This window comes from Salvelinus sp. IW2-2015, linkage group LG37 (genome assembly GCF_002910315.2).
Source record: "Salvelinus sp. IW2-2015 linkage group LG37, ASM291031v2, whole genome shotgun sequence".
Classification (NCBI taxonomy): Eukaryota; Metazoa; Chordata; class Actinopteri; order Salmoniformes; family Salmonidae; genus Salvelinus; species Salvelinus sp. IW2-2015.
In genome coordinates this window covers 12,442,619-12,459,227 of record NC_036876.1, presented here as the reverse complement: position 1 = coordinate 12,459,227, position 16,609 = coordinate 12,442,619, and the positions used below count along the sequence as shown (strand labels likewise).

The 16,609-nt window shown below is 41.8% G+C and overlaps 1 protein-coding gene across 3 annotated transcripts in view; it reads left to right on the top strand.

Annotated features, from left to right (window-relative positions):
* LOC111960288 (neurexin-2-like) overlaps positions 1-16,609 on the top strand; it is a 504,177-nt gene that overhangs the window by 84,466 nt on the left and 403,102 nt on the right. The gene's annotated exons all lie outside the window — the stretch shown is intronic.

Genomic DNA, 16,609 nt, shown 5'->3' with positions numbered 1-16,609 from the left:
TATTTGACAGTGATGGTTATAATTTTAGGATTTAGGATTTTTATTAGGATCCCCATTAGCTGGTGCCAATTAGCCAGTGCCAATAGTCTTCCCACAAACTCCTTTAAATGCCACGGAAACACAACGCCRGGACAAAAACAACACATGTAGACCTTTTTAGGGTTGAATTATATTCCTGGTATTTTGCAAATGTTCCATCCCAAGAATAAATCACTTTTCTCTTACCCACCAAACCGTAAGTGTCATTCAAAWGCATTATAAAGCATATAAATATGTCTGGATTTGATTGGAGCTTTGATCAGCATGAAAATTCAAACCTGATGCTACCGGAGCCTGATGAGCCATAGATGAAATACATGTTATGAGCCCTACATGAAGGACTATTGATTCTGCCGTTATCCAATACATACTGTATATGATATAGGCTACRGCACATTACGCACGATAGAAAAACATAGAAGCCCATACTGTAGATGTAKTGTCCCTAGCTATATGCTCTCTTGGGTAAATGAATGAAACTAGCTCAAGTAGGCTAATCTTTTTTAGTGTGAACTGTATTACTGTATTGCATTGTACTGTATTACTGTATATGGACAGGAATTAGGCACATCGTTCAAACCATGATAAAGCAGAAGAGAACATGTGATTCTGGTGCAGCACATGCGGACTACAAAGTTACAAGTATAGGCTTTGCGAATTTTATTCGAATTTTGAAATATAATCGGGCCTATTTGTATAATTAGTAGGTGGACACATAAATGATATACCTTTCATAGTATTCCCCCTAATGTTATTAGCCTCCCTCCTCTTTCTCTCTCTCTATTGTTGCCTCATTCCTTCCTCGCTTTCAACAGTTAAATGAAATAAGTGTTGTTGTCCTTATCTTCATCATTCTAATGACACCCTTGAATAACATAGGACTAGAATTAGATGCAGAAGGCTTTAACTTCTCTTCACAAAGAGTGACTGGTTAGGGGTCTGAATAAATAACTGCTATAGCATACCACCATCGCGTGCTCGCTCTTCTTTTAAACTACCCACGAGTTCTATTGGCTGTAGAACAACATTAACATTCCGCAAAAAAAGACCTTGGGTCTCTCTTCGAATATCCTATTGGTATAAGAAATGCTAAAAAAAAAAAAAGAAAAGATTTCCAACAAGCTTTTCTAGTCTAGCTTTTCCTGCATGGGACTCCAAGAGCTAAGTAGCATTGTTTAAGGAGCGAGGCCAGCAGAGCACAGGTGCGTGCGTATTGCGCAAGAGACAGAGGCTATAAGTTAGAAGCTTATTATGCATAACCCATCATTAATTTGCTAAATATAAGGCTCATACTGCATTGAATGTATTACCTGAAAGAGMTAGTCRAGGACATCTATATARAGGGCTAGATATCAATCTAGAACAGGATTCACTATTTTGGATGCAATTGGAGTTGACGGAGAGAGTGCGCGCGTGCACTGATTTTAAAGCAACAATATTAGAGGGATGAGCTGTTTTAAACTCTGGAGTTGCAATTAGAACAATTACAATCTTTACAATTAAAACATCAAGGTGACCCCGAAAGCCAGATGGGAGATGGATAAATTAGATGCACATTTGGTCTTTATATTACTGTAGCATAGGCTAAGCTGCAGCAAATGCAGGCCTACCTGTCACCAAAAAAAAGTTTGGCAACTATTGAATGTCGTTTTATAAATATACAGATTCGCCTCCTGAGTGGCGCAGAGGTCTAAGTATCATCTCACCCTGATGAGATGATACTGTGGGTCTACATGCATTGTGAAGTGTGCTCCATACTGAGATGGGCTGTCTGTCTTCACCCTGAGCGTTGATTCATCATGCAGAGGCCGTAGAGAATCCAGATTTAGACGTCGCCTATAATTCAACAGTTCAATTTCACGCCACGCTGTTTATATCAATAACTATTATAATCTACCGMTTTCTCTCAGTTATTTATCCCAGGGAAAAGGGAGTGGTTTTGTAAATCCTGGTAAATCTCAGTAAACTGGGTTTCCCGCCATTCAACCCTAGTCCATTTGTCAAACAGAGAAAGAGTCCACCGTGTCATTTAGAGACGCATCCTGGTGGAGATCCTCCAGCGTTTATTTTCTGTAGAGGGGTGTTGTTGATGTTATGAGGGAGTTGCTCTGTTTGACAGACCCGCCATGTTGAGCTGGAGAGACTGACTCATATGGACGGCTGATATCTCTGTTGGATGAGCGTGTGGGGAGGAGAGACGCAACGGCAATTGGTTAACGTGCCGCTTCCACATGCCACCGCCCATGTTGTGCTCACACACACACACACACACACACACACACACACACACACACACACACACACACACACACACACACACACACACACACACACACACACACACACACACACACACACACACACACACACACACACACACACACACACACACACACACACACACTCAGTGAGCAAACTTGTATTATTCAGAGGAAGTGTCAGGTGATTGACTGGTCCATTTGTCTGTGCATAGCGTATAAGTGGAGCACTTGTTATTCTACAGTTTAAGTAACTGACTCAGACAGCACGGTTTGGAAGTGCATGCAATTTGTTGCTTAGGTTTCAGCTTTCTGTGCGCGTGGGTGGTTGTCTGTGCATGTGTGCGTGCATGTCTACACCATATCATCCTAACCTGATGTTGCTATCTCTTAATTTCCTCCCACACATGTTTATCTCTACGGTTCTCAGGTGGCGTGTACGTAGCGCTTGTTAGGAATGACAAGCCTGGCCTTGTTAGTCACTGGTGTTGAGGGGATCCTTTTTGTTTTGCAGCCGCTCATGGATTTGATGACCTGTTGTTTTTCCACTCTCAGTCCTTCAGGGATAGCATCAATGGAGAATACTTTGTGTGGTGTGTTTGTGCGTGCGCGGGTTCAGTTATGCCTGTACGTGTGTTTGCATGGTGCAGTGTTTTAATGAAGCCGGCTGCTTGTGCGCCGTGCCTTCTAGCATACTAAATGTGCCGCCTGTCGGTCAGCAATACCCCAGTTCTGAGACTCACTTTTCTCTCCACCTTCTTCGCTCTTCCCTCCATCTCTCCCTGCCTCCACGAGGACCTCCAGCTTTCTCTCCTCAGTGAGCGTATTGTCATGAGTAGCCTGCTGGTGTAGAAGATGATTTGGGAGAGTGGTGATGTTGCTTACCCTGTGACATGTGCATAGACCCAGAATCAGTCCAGCTGGGCTAATAGTGGAGTCTATATGGTCTATAGGGAAAAGATTGGTAGTAACAGCCTTTTAACAGCAATAACTCACACAAACCAGCAGCAGCATCACTCTCTCCCTCTCAGCAGTTTCTCTCTCTTGATCAGAGTTGATTATTGAGATGCATGCAGCATCATGCCTTGCTGACAGGAGTCGTTGACTGATCATCGCTGGGTCTCATTCCCCTCCAACTAAACTGGGACGTCTCTCAAAGTGGCCAATCTTCTCCTGAGAGGCCTGAAATGAAATGGATTCATTCGAGAGGTCAGATCTCTCGTCTCTGTCTCTGTCATTTGAAATGCGAGCCGAACATTTGRAGCCGTACTCTATTCAGATGAAGGTCAATGCGACCTTAATGTGGAACGCAGAGCCTGGACACTCGTTGGCAAAAGAGAGTATAAAGAGATATTATTAGTATTGTCTGTGTCCATCTTCCCCTTTTAAAAACAGAATAGTGAACACTGAAGACATGAGTCGGCAGGGTTGTGAGTCAGAAAGCCGCTCCCCCAGAACCCCTGACCCAATAAAGACACACTTCTCACCAGATCTGTGTAAAGGGATTAGCACCATCACACCCGCAATCTCTTTCTTTTTCTTTCTTTCTTTCTTTCTTTCTTTCTTTCTTTCTTTCTTTCTTTTCACTCTCTTTCTGTCCTCTCTCCCCTCTTCTCTCTCCCTCTCTCTCTCTCCCTCTCTCTCTCTCCTGTTTCCCTCCTCATCTCGTTGTTGTTGTTATTATTCCTGCCGCTGGTCATGTCTTTTCCAGTGCATTCGTTAGACGGGGGCGCCCGCACCCAGCAATTATCAAACTGCTCATTTGGCGGAAAAACGCGGCGTGGACCACTCGTAATTGCGTGGCTGTAGTTTTTAAAGGACTGTGAATACAACCAACACAAACTTTGTATTGCGAGAATCTTTTAGAACCCCAAAAATCTGCAGCGAAGGGGTCACTATCATGGTGACTTGGCAGGTTAGCAAAGCTAGCATCAGTCCAATCGTGTTCTTGGAGTACACGGCTGAACGCTGACCTCCAATCAAAAAGGCCCAGGGTCTAGGCTCCTCTGTCTGGCTTTGTGGCGAAATGGAATGAAATGGTGGCGATTTACAAGTCACCATGGCATAATTACTAAACTGATTGCTTCTTAACCGTAACACGTATTAAAGTGCAATAAATGGCGGAGGTAATTGCTTCAAGACCCCCTCCTCCACTCCACTAGTGATATCAAAGGCATAGCGTTTCACTACACAGTGAAAAGGAGAAGAAGGGAGGGAAGAGAGACGGAGGAGAAAAAAAATGAAAAGGGTGTAAGAAAACAGCGGGAAAGCAATTATTTCTAGGAGCACTCGGCTCGCATGTGTTATATTAGTCAATTGCGTTTGTTGCGGTTTGTAGATCACAGCGTCAAACTTCTGATTAGTGAGAGTGCCAGAGCTGGATGGCTGTCGTGACACGGTGTGTATGAATACTACATACACGCATGTGCCTGCACACACACACACACACACACACACACACACACACACACAGTCCATTCTGTGGCTAAGGATGGGGTAGACAATTTTTTTCATTATGTGTGTGCTTTCTCGCCTTAAAATTCTACCTGAGCATTAGATGGGAATATCAGGCAAAGAAACCCTCATCATTTCAACCACTCAAGGCTTCTCTAGTTCTTCAATTCCCTGCATTTTTGCCATGTTACAGGATCGTGGATATTTGACATTACTTTCTACAGAAACAAACTTTCATGTGCCTTAATTACAAACTCGTATAGATTCTGTAAATATGAACAAAATGTTAAATTACGAGCCTAGTTTAACCAAGGAGAAAGCACTTACCTATATAAGGAGAAAGACATGATCCTTCRTGGCTAGCCATGATTGGCTGAGATAATGGAGTTGGACATGCCAAGAGATGAGTCCTGATTGGTCTGTCACGTCACAGGCTTCTGTCCATAACTGTAACTGAGGACTTGGTGGACTGTATATTCTTCAGGTTAGGTCATGTGCTCGCTCCCTAGAGCTGGTAAGGGCAATGATGACAAGACAGAGAATTACAGTCGTACAGTGTTMTGTACACTCAGTGTGTACATGATACAATCTCTAATTCACTATACTAGAAACAATATGCATGTAATAATAACATGGCAGTAATGGCTTACTGCTATACAAGACAATAGAGCGCCAGACAACGTGACTCCCATAATTAAAGATCAAAGGGGCGCTGACGCACACGTTCTACAAAGCAGAGCACCGTAACAGGGCTACAAAAGCAGAATTAAATACAGGATGGCTGGAACGCTGTAGCTTGACTTCTCTCACTTCCCTTCAACGTCTTCCCTTAGCAGGAGATCGCCAAGCATGATCTGCTCCACTTCACCTGTCCTATCGCTCTGATATGATGAACTTCTATCTGTTCTACTACAACTACTATTTCTCCACGGCCTTTCTTACCACAGCAGACTGGGGGTTTCCCTGGTGAGTACTGTCTATAGATCATCTTTGCCACCGAAGARTTTTGGAAAGATATAGCTATGGACAACGGCAAAAGGGTTACTACAGCCCTCAAAAACATTGCTGCCCTGAATTTTACTGGTGCTATCGACAAAGCGACTACTTTCTGGAGGACAATGACATGCTGACGCGCATGCGTTTACGTGTGAATTCTTAAAGAGATGGGTGTGACTGAGGCTTAATAGGGTGTGAACGTTGCTGCCTAGCATAAACGTGCTGAAAATCTTTCAAGGCAGCATCATTTCCCCACGTTTCCTGCAACAACGGTGTATGATATACCATTTTGAAGCCCTGAGTCTGTACATTAATTATTATGATTTTTTTTTGTATTTTGCCACCTTTTTCTCCCCAATTTTGTGATATCCAATTACGATCTTGTCTTTTTGCTGCAACTCCCCAACAGGCTCGGGAGAGGTGAAGGTCGAGTCATGCGTTCCATCGAAACGTGACCCACCAAATCACGCTTCTTAACACCCGCCCGCTTAACCCAGAGGCCAGCCGCACCAATGTGTCAGAGGAAACACAGTTTAACTGACGACAGAGGTCAGCCTGCAGGTYCCCGGCCTGCCACAAGGGGTTGCTAGAGTGCAATGATAGAATGTAAAGCCCCCCTGGCCAAACCCTCCCTTAACCCGGACGACGCTGTGCAAATTGTGCGCTGCCCTATGGGATTCTCAGTCACGGCCGGTAGTGACACACCCTGGGATCAAACCCAGGTCTGTAGTGATGCCTTAAGCACTGCGATGCAGTGCCATAGACCTCTGCGCCACTCAGGAGGCAAATCTGTATATTTATAAAACGACATTCAACAGTTTCTAAATCCCTTTTTTGACTTATATAATAATGATATGTACCCATTAATTCTTGAAAATATAACTTACAGTATAAATGCCTCATGAGCCTACTTACATTTACATTTACATTTAAGTCATTTAGCAGACGCTCTTATCCAGAGCGACTTACTTCAACTGTCGTACCCCATCAGAATCCAAAATATGAGCTTGTTTTAGTCCAATGTTTGTAAACAAAATAAATGGTAACATACACTGTAAAGCCTCAAAACATAGTTACAATATTCATTTTGACATCATAGATTTTTTTACATTTATTTTMTATTTAACCTTTAATTAACTAGGCAAGTCAGTTAAGAACAAATTCTTATTTACAATGACGGCCTACACCGGCCAAACCCGGACGATGCTGGGACAAATGTACGCCGCCCTATGGGACTCCCAATCACAGCCGGTTGTGATACATTGAGATGCAGTGCCTTAGACCGCTGCACCACTCGGGAGCCATAGATGGCCATAGATGGCCAGTCATTGCATCCATAGCTCTGTGTATGAATTTTAMATTGGTTACATTTCTCTAGCCTCATCCKTCAGCTTTATYCCGAAACGGTGGCAGGGAAGATCCGCTATGTTTCAACTGCTGATTGGCCCTTTAAGCTCACATATAGGTGTTGTGTCACATTTGGGAGGCTGTCCAGATTCAAGGTTGCTTGCCACTGCATTATATTAAATTAATAAAAATAATATGTTTTAAGTGTGCATCTGTACAGAAAATAGCTCTTTCACTGTTGTGATTAGGTTCATAGAAATGGGATCGGTGATCAACTCGTACAACCAAAATTGCWAAAATTACTGTTGATTTCATTAATTTGCTTTTGGGGAGTGGGCTCAATTATCGAGTATTGTTTCTAGAGCAGTAAAGGGAGAGAACCAGAACTTTATAGTCTTGCCTTGCGTCACTGCCACATTCACCTGTTATGACCCTCTATAGGATATTTTACCGATTTGATTTTTCGCCGTCGCCGACAAGCGCCTGTCTACAGTCACTGACAAGCGCTTATCTACAGCATATGCAAACGGCCGATGCAGGCGGATTCAGTGGAATGCTACACAGCCCATGCAACAACAACAAAAAGTTTATATCGTAAACACACAGTGTTTTATTGAATAAACGTGACGTCACCAACATCAGAGGGATGATACAATGGCAATATGAACTCATGGCTGTTCATATTGAGAAAGAAATGATTGAGAGCTTTCATAATTTCTCCTCTTTTTCCCCTCTTTCCTTTTTGTCGCGTCAAGCATTTTGTTGAGCCCCCCCCCTCCTACACACCAAACGACACATACGCACGGCGTAACATTTACTCACACAGGTGCAGCTGGTTAGCGTGATTGAGAATACTCCCAGCACACCGTGACGTCCTGTTAATGCCATTATTTGCAGAAGGAAGAGACATGAGCCACAGAACACAGGTCTTTACAAATCTCATATTAAATATATAAATACGTCTCCGCAAGAATGCGACTGAAATTGAATTGCCGCTTCAACCTCTCGAGTTAATAGGTATTATGTTTATGGAATACATTGCGTTGCTATCATGCCCAGCGTATTAAGTAGCTGTACAGTATGTACCTACCACAAGCAAACGCTGATGACACTACAGCACAGTAGCTCCCCCTAGAAAGAATATTCAGTGGTGGTAGCTAATGTTCTTTACACTAATATTACTTACTTCTAGGCCCAATGTCGTTGTCTTCTTATCCAACTCTTTTGTCATAGATTCAGAGCTCTTTAACGCATTTGAGGTCACTAGACTGTATATGCTTCAAAGGATACCAGGGTGATTCCACGCCAGTGTGACCCAAAAATGTTTTGGGTATCTCAGATTGTTCTGGCAATTTTCACAGAAAGTTCATTTGGAGGAAGGATTTTAATATTTCTATTGCAAACAATTNCGAGTATTGTTTCTAGAGCAGTAAAGGGAGAGAACCAGAACTTTATAGTCTTGCCTTGCGTCACTGCCACATTCACCTGTTATGACCCTCTATAGGATATTTTACCGATTTGATTTTTCGCCGTCGCCGACAAGCGCCTGTCTACAGTCACTGACAAGCGCTTATCTACAGCATATGCAAACGGCCGATYCAGGCGGATTCAGTGGAATGCTACACAGCCCATGCAACAACAACAAAAAGTTTATATCGTAAACACACAGTGTTTTATTGAATAAACGTGACGTCACCAACATCAGAGGGATGATACAATGGCAATATGAACTCATGGCTGTTCATATTGAGAAAGAAATGATTGAGAGCTTTCATAATTTCTCCTCTTTTTCCCCTCTTTCCTTTTTGTCGCGTCAAGCATTTTGTTGAGCCCCCCCCCTCCTACACACCAAACGACACATACGCACGGCGTAACATTTACTCACACAGGTGCAGCTGGTTAGCGTGATTGAGAATACTCCCAGCACACCGTGACGTCCTGTTAATGCCATTATTTGCAGAAGGAAGAGACATGAGCCACAGAACACAGGTCTTTACAAATCTCATATTAAATATATAAATACGTCTCCGCAAGAATGCGACTGAAATTGAATTGCCGCTTCAACCTCTCGAGTTAATAGGTATTATGTTTATGGAATACATTGCGTTGCTATCATGCCCAGCGTATTAAGTAGCTGTACAGTATGTACCTACCACAAGCAAACGCTGATGACACTACAGCACAGTAGCTCCCCCTAGAAAGAATATTCAGTGGTGGTAGCTAATGTTCTTTACACTAATATTACTTACTTCTAGGCCCAATGTCGTTGTCTTCTTATCCAACTCTTTTGTCATAGATTCAGAGCTCTTTAACGCATTTGAGGTCACTAGACTGTATATGCTTCAAAGGATACCAGGGTGATTCCACGCCAGTGTGACCCAAAAATGTTTTGGGTATCTCAGATTGTTCTGGCAATTTTCACAGAAAGTTCATTTGGAGGAAGGATTTTAATATTTCTATTGCAAACAATTMAAGGAAAAAAATCATCACGAAAGTGGCAATTTGGATCTCCTTTTAGACCTATGCCTCTTCTAAGACCCTATGATCTGTGAACCGTACTTGATACAGACAACATCTTGGTGATATTATACTCCTTAATGTGCTTTAAACCATGGTGTATGTCTAGATTCTGAAAAACACATTAACTTATTAAACATTAAGAATATGAATATCTCAAAAGTACCCTTTTTGATATAGTGCATTTTTAGACATTGTTTAAAACAATATACTCTAAGATTGCATCACGTTTCCAGAGTGGGCTGTCTGCTACTTTTTGAAGTAATGATACAATTATATGAGCACCACCTACACAGTGAATGGGAAAATGGATTCAAATGGAACTCCCTCTGCTGGTGATTTGCTGAATGTGCAATCCTAAAGGAGGGTTGTGATTGGTTAATGACCTATAATGTTAATTGCTATGTATAAAATGGGTCAAATAAATAAAAAAATACCGGAGAGTTTATTGTTCCTAATAATATGTCTAAAGATAAGAAAAAKAACTAAAAGGATGCTTTTGCCATATTAATATGAATATGTGTTATGTTGACTAAAGTCATGTGAAAAGTTGTATTTCAGAATCTAGACATACTCCTTATTTTGGAACACACTATGAGGAGTATCATGTCACCAATATGTTGTCTGTATCATGTACATTTCACCGAMCATAGGGGTCTTACTGGAGGCATGTATAGCTCTAAAAAGGGACGAAATTGGTCACTTTAATCGACATTTTCTCAAATTGTTCGTGATACAAACGTAAAAAGCATACAGGGCCTTCAGAAAGAATTTACACCTCTTGACTTTCCACATTTTGTTGTTACAGCCTGAATTTAAAATGGATTAAATTGCGATTTTGTGTCACTGGCATACACAGAATAAACCGTAATATTAAAGTGGAATATATATAGTATATATATATTTTAATATATTTATTTTTTTAACAAGTGAATTAAAATTGCAAGCTGCAATGTCTAAGTATTCAACCCCTTTGTTATGGCAAGCCTAAATAAGTTCAGGGGTAAAACTGTGCACATACTGTAAAACTTGCATGAACACTGTGTCCAATAATAGTGTTTAACATTATTTTTTTAATGACTACCTCATCTCTGTACCCCACACATACAATTATATGTAAGGTCCCTCAGTCGAGCGGTGAATTTCAAGCACAGATTCAACCACAAAGAAAGAGAGATTTAGTATTTTTTTTCCCCCGCTTTCAGTTTCACTTAGCTAGCAATGCAGCTGGCTAGTGTAGTTACTCAAACACCGGCTCAAACAGAGGGATGCTAGCTGGCTATGAATATCCAACACAACACTGGAACTCTTCCAAGTCAAGGTAAGCTTTTGGTTTTATTCATTTATTGCTTCGGGGCCGCCGCCAGTGTAACTGCTTACTGACTATACACTGTACCATTACTGCATAATTGTAGCGGGTTTACTAACACATTAGTTCTATTAGCTATTGACTAGGACGTTACAGTAGCTAATATGGGGACAATGATGTAGGCTGTGTGTAGCAGTTATGACATGGTTTGGCTTGGAAAGGTTTTTTCATCTGATCACATACAGCTGATGTGTTGGTTATTGAAGTCCACAAACGAAGGGAAAAGGTGAGAGGAGGAAACTGCATAGAGGCTAGAATAAATACAACGTGGCTGCTATGATCAGGGGTGTATTCATTCCGCCGATTCTGTTGAAAAACGTTTCTTAAACGGAAGCAAACGAGACGGGGATGAAAATACCTGAATTTATCCAATAGCAACTCTCGTTTGCAACTGTTGGACTAATGATTACACCCTAGATAAGCTAGATGCAGGAAGAGTGTGAAAGGCGGTATTGAATGTGTCACTGTCTATCCATGTGTCACTGTCTGTCATCTCAAATTCCTCTCTCGAACATGTGTGCTCCTACATTGTAAACTTTCATTAATAGGCTAGGTTGTAGCAACCTCATGATGGGTATAGGGAACATTTGAGTATCATGTAGTAGCCTAACCCTATCCCCTATCCATTGAACTGTATGAATGGAATATGAATGACAGTCATCCAACATGGTGTAATAGAATTAAGGCCATGCTCATGAAAATAATAATCGTCTTCCCTCATCATAAACGGCACTGACCGCCACTGCAGCAGACACGTGTACCACGCCAGCCAGGACCATCACATCTGGCTTCTTCACCTGCGGGATCGTCTGAGACCAGCCACCCAGACAGCTGATGAGACTGTGGGAATGCACAACTGAAGAATTTCTGCACAAACTGTCAGAAATCGTCTCAGGGAAGCTCTTCTGCGTGCTTCTCGTCCTCACCAGGGTCTCGACCTGACTGCAGTACAGTGTCTTAACCAACTTCAGTGGGCAAATCCTCACCTTCGATGGCCACTGGCATGCTGGAGAAGTGTGCTTTTCGCGAATGAATCCTGATCCTGAGGCCAATTGTAGTGCCATTCATCCGCCGCCATCACCTCATGTTTCAGCATGATAATACAAGGCCACATGTCGCAAGGATCTGTACACACTTCCTGGAAGATGAACGTTTCCCAGTACTTCCATGGCCTGCATACTCACCAGCCATGTCACCCATTGAGCATGTTTGGGATGCTCTGGATCGACGTGTACAACAGCGTGTTCCAGTTCCCGCCAATATCCAGCAACTTCACACAGCCACTGAAGAGTGTGACAACATTCCACAGGCCACAATCAACAGCCTGATCAACTCTATGCAAAGGAGATATGTCGCACTGCATGAGACAAATGGTGGTCACACCAGATACTGACTGGTTTTCTGATCCACGCCCCTACAATTTTTTTTAAGGTATCTGTGAACAATATATGCATATCTGTTTCATAGTCATGTGAAATCCATAGTTTAGAGCTAATTAACTTATTTCCAATTCACTAATGTCCTTATAGGAACTGCAACTCAGTAAAATAGCTGAAATTGTTGCATGTTGCGTTTATTTTTGTTCAGCGTAAATGCCGGGATGTGTTAGCGTCTGATTCCTGACTGATATCCTAAGGCAGACAGTGACTTTCAGGGTATTAAATGGTATGTGCGTTTGGGTGGGGGAGTGAGAGAGAGAAAAGAACCCAAGACAGCAGAAAGAAGGTGTAGGTAAGCTACATGGAAGGTGACAATATTTATTCTACCCATATTCTTAAGAAGGATATCAATAATAACTAATAGTCCCAGTCCAAACTCCCCTACAGCAAAAGCCATTATTTCAGGCTGTCAGTGGCTCCACTGACAAACTCTTTCTGCTCACACTGTCTGAACCGTCGTGACTCAGTGAGCAGCGAGTCATTATACAAATGTATCCATTCGTATGAGTCGTCACTAGTTATCACAGCCATAAACCCTACCTATTTCTACAATTTATCTTCTTGAAATGTGATTTTAAACCACACTGCTATCCTTATGCTTGACCCTAACCTTAAATGAAGACCAAAAAATAATATATTTTTTATGGACTTTTACTATAAAGCCAATATACTGACTTCAAGGCTGTGCCATCTAGTGGACACCGAGTAATACTGTTCTGATGAGGGTTATGCTTGGCTGGCTGCAGACATTGAGGGGTGCCTGTGCCGCTGTGTGTGTTTATGTCGGCCAGCAGGCTAGAGAGAGACAGCCTCCTTAATGACTTTCTGCCTCTGCGTGTCTGGGCCCTCTGGCTCGAAGTCACTTGCACTGAGGCAAACAGACAGTGGAGATACCAACACCATGACAACAGAACACCACATAACAACACTCAACCACTAAATGATCCTGAACCAAACCCCAGGGTGTATGTCTGTGGATTAGACGGTCTCAGTATGTGTAATGTTTTTGTGTAGTGTGTGTTTTAAGTCGCAGACATAGTGTGAGTACGTGTGTGTATATGCATGTGCGGAAGTACAGTTGAAGTCGGAGTGTTTGAAGTGTTTACATTAACCTTAGCCGAATACATTTAAACTCAGTTTTTCACATTCCTGATATTTAATCCTAATAAAAATGCCCTGTTTTAGGTCTGTTGGATCACCACTTTATTTAAAAAATGTGAAATGTCAGAATAATAGTAGAGAGAATGATTTATTTCAGCTTTTATTTCTTTCATCACATTCCCAGTGGGTAAGAAGTTAACATACACTCAATTAGTATTTGGTAGTTTGCCTTAAATTGTTTAACTTGGGTCAAACGTTTCGTATTGCAGTGGCTTTGTGATTGGCCACTGCAATACCTTTGACTTTGTTGTCCTTAAGCCATTTTGCCACAACTTTGGAAGTATGCTTGGGGTCATTGTCCATTTGGTAGAACTTCCTGACTGATTTCTTGAGATGTTGCTTCAATATACCCACATCATTTTCCCTACTCATGATTTCATCTATTTTGTGAAGTGCACGGTTGCTCCTGCAGCAACACCCCCACAACATGATGCTGCCACCCCCGTGCTTCACAACTGGGATGGTGTTCTTCGGCTTGCAAGCATCCCCCTTTTTCCTCCAAACATAACAATGGTCATTATGGCCAAACAGTTCTATTTTTGTTTCATCAGACCAGAGGACATTTCTCCAAAAAGTACCATCTTTGTCCCATGTGCAGTTGCAAACCGTAGTCTGGATTTTTTATGCCGATTTTGAGGCAGAGGCTTCTTCCTTGCTGAGAGGCTTTTCAGGTTATGTCGATATAGGACTCGTTTTACTGTGGATATAGATACTTTTGTACCTGTTTCCTCCAGCATCTTCACAAGGTCCTTTGCTGTTGTTCTGGGATTGATTTGCACTTTTTTGCACCAAAGTACATTCACTCTAGGAGACAGAACGTGTCTCCTTCCTGAGCGGTATGACGGCTGCGTGGTCCCATGGTGTTTTATTGCGTACTATTGTTTGTACAGATGAACGTGCTACCTTCAGGCGTTTGGAAATCTCCCAAGGATGAACCAGACTTGTGGAGGTCTACATATTTTTTTCTGAGGTCTTGGCTGATTTCTTTAGATTTTCTCATAATGTCAAGCAAAGAGGCTGATGACCAAATACACACAGGTACACCTCCAATTGACTCAAATGATGTCAATTAGCCTATCAGAACTTCTAAAGCCATGACATCATTGTCTGGAATTTTCCAAGCTGTTTAAAGGCACAGTCAACTTAGTGTATGTAAACTTCTGACCCACTAGAATTGTGATACAGTGAATTATAAGTGAAATAATCTGTCTGTAACAATTGTTGGACACATTTCTTGTGTCATGCACAAAGTAGATGTCCTAACCGACTTGCCAACACTATAGTTTGTTAACAAGAAATTTGTGAGTGGTTGAAAAATAGTTTTAATGACTCCAACCTAATTGTATTTAAACTTCCGACTTCAACTGTATATCGATGCAATGTTCTCCTGAATACCTTTAAACCCCTATACGCCTTGGTGTACGCGTCCATTGATCTGTGTATTGGTCGGCTCGACCGCCAAGACATTGGGTTGCATTGATTTGCTCATGGCTGTGTGGAGATGCACAGAGCCCTCACAAGAGGCCGTTTTAATTGAAGCTTTGGAACAACATCACCATAGGACGACCAGGTAAAGCAGACAGCCCAGTGGGAGAGGTAAAGGGAAGGAAGAATAGATGGAGGAGTTGTGGAGGGATATTGTTGTCTTTGGGTTTCCCTCCTGCAGTGGAGATGTGCTATTCCAGCCATTGGCTTAATCACTAAGGCACCGCACTGGGTGGACTTTGCCAGCCCCTTCCTTACTGGGGAGATCACTTGTCATTTCCATCATGAACAGGAAAGGAAACCATTAGAGAAGGAACAACAGCCACGGAGAGCCAATGGTGTGGACATTCTATCCCAGCGTGGATGTTTTTGGTATCTCAGATTGTTCTGGCAATTCTCACATAGAAACTTAATTGGGGGAAAATGTGTTTTTTTTAACAGTGCCTTCAGAAAGTATTCATACCTCTCTGCTTATTTCACATTTTGTTGTGTTTGACAGTTTTTTTTTTAGTCACACATCTACACACAATACCCCAATAATGAGAAAGTGAAAACATGTTTTTAGAATTGTTGGCAAATGTATTAAAAATGAAATGCAGAATATCTCATTTATATGTATTCACTTCCCTGAGTCAGTACATGTTAGAATCACCTTTGCAGCGATTACAGCTGTGAGTCTTTCTGGGTAAGTCTGTAAGAGCTTTTGCACACTGGATTGTACAATATTTGCATATTTAAATATATTTTTTTAAAGCTTTGTGAAGTTGATTGTTAATCATTAGTAGATAGCCATTTTCAAGTCATGCTTCAGAGTTTCAAGCAGATTTAAGTCAAAACTGTAACTACGCCACTCAGTAACTTCAATGTCATCTTGGTAAGCAATTCCAGTGTAGATTTGGACTTGTGTTTTAGGTTATTGCACTGCTGAAATTTATCTCTCTGTGTCTGGTGGAAAGCAAACAACCAGGTTTTCTCCAGGATTTGGCCTGTGCTTAGCTCCAATCCGTTTATTTTACCCTGAACCCCCCCACCCCCCAGTCCTTAACAATTACAAGCATACCCATAACATGATGCAGCCACCACCATGCTTGCAAATATGGAGAGTGGTACTCAGTTATCTGTTGTATTGGATTTGCTCAAACATAACACTTTGTATTCAGGATAAAAGTGAATTGCTTTGCCACTTTAGTGCCTCGTTGCAAACAAGATGCTTGTTTTGTAAAATAATTTTATTCCCTTTTCACTGTCAATTAGGTTAGTATTGTGGAGTAACTACATGTTGTTGATCCATCCTCAGTTTTCTCCTATTACAGCCATTCATATGTAACTGTTGTAAAGTCACCATTGACCTCAAGGTAAAATCCCTGAGCGGTTTCCTTTCCTCTCAGCAACTGTTTTGCTGGGTGACTGGGTGTATTGATACACCTTCCAAAGTGTAATTAATAACTTCACCAGGACAAAGGGATATTTCATGTTTGCTGTTTTTATTTTTACCCATCTATCAATAGGTGCCCTTATTTGCGAGGCATTTGAAAACCTCTTGT